Below are 4,568 nucleotides of genomic sequence, written 5' to 3'. Positions count from 1 at the left end.
GACACGCCCCCCCCCTCTTTCTTTGTGTGGATAGAGGACCAAACGCCCCCCTGCTGGTCATTTGTGAGCCGAGTATCACTATTTTGGTCTCATCAGAGTGCATAGCACTTTGGTCATGAGGAAAAAAAAAAAAAACTGACAGATTGGTTAGACCAAAGAAACTTTGTCTGATAGTGCAGCTTCCATGTCTTGAAGGAAGAACTCTCTTTACAGAAATTTTGAGAAGCTGTTGGGAAGAGACTGGCACCAGAGATCAGAATGTCCAGTGCTTGGGGTTCGGCTAAGTTCAGAGAACAGCCGAGTCCTTAACTTAGCTAAACTCTGCTCAAATTCCACCGCAGATACTGATACACATCACAGCCCAGATTTTTCATCCAATTCTCATTTATAAAGTAGAAACCGAATAAAAAAAAGTTCACTTTCAAACCTGAAAAAATAAACTTACCTTTCCTGCTGCCATTTTACAAATATGTTAAAATATGTGTGATGCAGAAATGGACTTTGGAGTTCTCAAGTCTTCTTATTAATTTTTCAGCTGACATAATGGTTTGATAAAAGATATCCAGCTCTATATGTCAAATATTGATTTTTTTTTCAATTGTATAGGTATTTCTGAGGAAATGAAGATTTTTTTGTTTGTCTCGGGGGCACATCCAGCTGTACCCAGGGCTAACTCCTGGTAGTGCTCAGGGGACCTTATGCGGTTCCAGGATTTGAACCCAAGTTAAGCACATGCCATGAAAAAGACCTTAGCTGCTGCTTATCTTTCTGACCTCAGGAAGGTACATCTTTGCCTTGATTTCTTTTTACTTCTGTAGCGTTCTTATCTTGAGAACAGCAGATTTATGAGAAAAAAAAAAGAAAACAGACTTTGTGGATGCTGTGAAATGATGATTTTGGAACTGCATGTTCAGTTAAAGTACTTATCCCAACCAAAATCACATTTAACTGGCCTTTTGACAGTGTTTGAGCAGTGACACCCACAGGATACGGCCTTTCAGAACAGTGTCCTTGGAAGATCTCTGCCCTTATAGACGTTTCTGAGGGATATCCTTTGCAGTAGGGAAGCTAGTCCACACACACACACACACACACACACACACACACACAGAGAGAGAGAGAGAGAGAGAGAGAGAGAGAGCAATTATAATCTTATCACATAATATTACATTTGTAATAAGATTCCCTAACACCCAAGGGAGGGCCTAATTTTTTTAATACCCAGTTATGCCTGTTATTGCACAAGACATTTGAATATAGTCTCTTCTCTGGAATTCTGAAGGAAGCAGATAATAACAGTGACTGATATGTAATACACATGACATACTTTGTTCAGTACTGGATTAAATAGATTATGTAATTTTATTGTACATAAATAACATATTCATATAATATATTATGTGCTATATACCGATATAAACTACTAGAAATACAACAAATATATTTTATAGATTTTTTTCTGTTTCTTCAAAGTGGCTCAGAATCGACTCTGATGAGAAGCGTGGCAAGGCATGGGAAGGTGACCCTGTGCAGACGGATTTAGAGATCCGAGTGACACAGGTACATCCCAGGCACACGGAGACCATCTGAAGTGGTAAGAGACTATGTAGCCTAGGGTCCCGCTGACACCTTGGTTGCAGGCTTTCACCCTTGAGGATGGGAAGACATTTCCGCTGCTTCAAGTGCTCAGCTCTGCACACTGATACTGCATGGTCTGTAAGCAACATTGGGGCCGATCTCCCAAGCAGATCATCAGGTGTGACTCCAAACAAATGAGCATTCTTTTGGGTAATGTATCACAGAAGTCCTCGGAAATGAAAGCAGCATCTGAACCACACCGAAGCCGCACAAAGAGATTCAGCAAAGGTAAAGTGATACAGTGATACACTTTGCAATTCTCAGAACTAATCACTGTTCACTGCTCTCCCTCTACCCTCCCCTGACTTCATCTCTCTCTGTCTCTCTCTCTATCTCTCTTTCTTTCACTTCTCTCTTCTCTCCTCCCCACCCCCACACCACACACATTTCTAACTGAAGAATTTATCTAAGGAGTTATTTTTAGTGTATAGCATATGGAGTTGCCCTGCAAAGGGCAGAAGTTTTCTCCCAAAAAAGAGAGACATGCTCCGCCCTGTTCAGGAACAATGCCAGCTGCAGGGAAAGGCACAGAGTCAGGCAGAGCCACAGATCCCCTTTACCCGGAACCCAAGTGGAGGCAGCCTCACAGGCGTCTGCAGGACTGGGGCACTGATAGAAAAGCTGCTGTGAGACTGTGAGAATATTCAAGCACCCTTACTGGAGTGTCAAGGCAATCCATCAATATTCTTCTCTCTCTCTCTCTCTCTTTCTCTCTTTCTCTCTCTCCCCCCCACCCCCCATCTCATACTTATGCATATACCAAGAGTCAAGCAGGATGTGACTTGAACAGGATCAGGGAAGGTGGGTTTGTAGTCCTGGGTATACACAGTCCAGGATTCAACCATGGGCGTGGAGTTGTGTGGTCACTTCTATCTCAAGCTTATGTCTATTATACATGGAGAGAACAGTAGGGTACCAGTGTGTTAGTATATTACCACTTTAAACCACTATCAGGTATGGATGATATTGCAGTTCTGAAAACTGGGTATTTTTAGGTGTTTCCCGCCCCCCCCATGAATTTTTACTATGCTTATGAGGCTACAAATTGCATTACTCTGGTATTTTGTTCTATATCACAATGCTAAATTTATATTTAAATTAAAAGTCAAGCAGTTATTAGCCTATTAATTGTATACACTCAGTGTTTAATATAATTCGGATGAAAAAAATTAAAAATAAAACTACATTGAGTTAGAATTTTTTACCTATTGCAAGCCTTAAACCCGAAAGCTTTAGTAACTGCTCTCACGGTGATTCAATAAATAAAATTATGAAAAATGAAAAAAAAATAAGGTGGAGTTCATGCCCAATTCAATCAGCCTAATCAGTGGCTGAATAAATAGCAGTGCGGGTAGGGCGTTCGCCTTACAAGCAGCCAACATGGCCGACCCGAGTTCGATTCCTCCGCCCCTCTCGGAGAGCCCCGCAAGCTACCGAGAGTATTCGATATGCCAGACACAGTAACAACAAAGTCTCCAATGGAGACGTTACGGGGCCCGCTCGAGCAAATCGACGATCAACGGGAGGGCCTTTACCTTTACCTTACCTACATAAGAAAAAAAATTTTTTACCTATTGGACAGTCATAAATTCCCAACTTGATATTATACAAATGTGGTTCTTTCTTATATTTTTAATGGAGGCAAAATTGCTCTTGGAGAAAATTTGGAAGTATTTAGCAACTGTATATATATGTATATATGTACATATATATACAAACACAAATATATATACACAAACATGATAGTGATGAAAATGAACAAGAACAACAGTTAGATACAGATGAAGGATTCAATAAGAAAGAAATTCAGGTAACAGAAAAAATCTTATTTCTGTATTTAAGTATTTGTATTTTAGCACAGTGGGTAGAGCATTTGCCTTGTACGTTGTCGACCCGGATTCAATTCTTCTGTCCCTCTCGGAGAGCCCAGCAAGCTACCAAGAATATCCCGCCCACACGGCAGAACCTGGCAACCCCCCCCCCCCCCCCGTGGTGTATTCGATATGCCAAATACGGTAACAACAAGTCTCTCAATGGAGACGTTACTGGTGACTGCTTGAGCAAATCGATGAACGAGAAGACAGTGCTACAGTGCTATAGTGCTACACAAACACATACACACAGTTGATAAACACTTCCTCAAAGAAGAGATACAGATGGCCAAAAGGCCTATGAAGGAATGCTTGGCATCATTCATCACAAGGGAAATGCAAATCAAAACAATGAGAGACCATCTCATATTAGTGAGAATGGCACATTTCACAAAGATTAAAATCAAACACTGTTGGCCAGGATATGGGGGGTGTGGAACCTTCATCCACTGATGGTGAGAATGCCGACGAGTCCAGCCTTTTTGGAAAACAATATGAACATTTCTCGAAAGACTAAAACTTGGTCTCCCATTAAGTTTCAGCAATTCCAATTCTTTGCATTTTCCTAAAGAACCCAAAACCTCTATTCAGAAAAGACATTTGCACTATCATGTTCACTGTAGCACTATTCATAATAACCAAAATTTGGAAACAGTCCAAATATTCAACAACAGGTGATTCGTAAAGAAACTGTGATACATACACAAAATAGAATGTTATTCAGCTACAGGAAAAGATGGCATAGGATTTGTGACTATGTGGATGGATCTGGAGATATCATGCTGAGTGAAGTTGGAGAGAGACACATACAGAATGGAATAATCTTTAATCTTATTGAATATAAAGTAACAGTAGCACTGTAGCACTGTCCTCCCGTTGTTCATCAATTTACTCGAGAGGTCACCAGAAACATCTTACAACAAATTGTGAACTTGTTGTTACTGTTTTGGCATATTGAATATGACAGGGGTAGCCTGCCAGGCTTTGCCGTGTGGGCAGGATACTCTCGGTAGCTTGCCAGGCTCTCAGAGGGGGTGGAGGAATCGAACCTGGGTTGGC

The sequence above is a fragment of the Sorex fumeus genome, unplaced genomic scaffold (assembly GCF_029834395.1).
Source record: "Sorex fumeus unplaced genomic scaffold, SorFum_2.1 ptg000024l, whole genome shotgun sequence".
NCBI lineage: Eukaryota > Metazoa > Chordata > Mammalia > Eulipotyphla > Soricidae > Sorex > Sorex fumeus.
The sequence above is the reverse complement of the archived record's forward strand: the minus strand, read 5'-3'. Positions refer to the sequence as shown.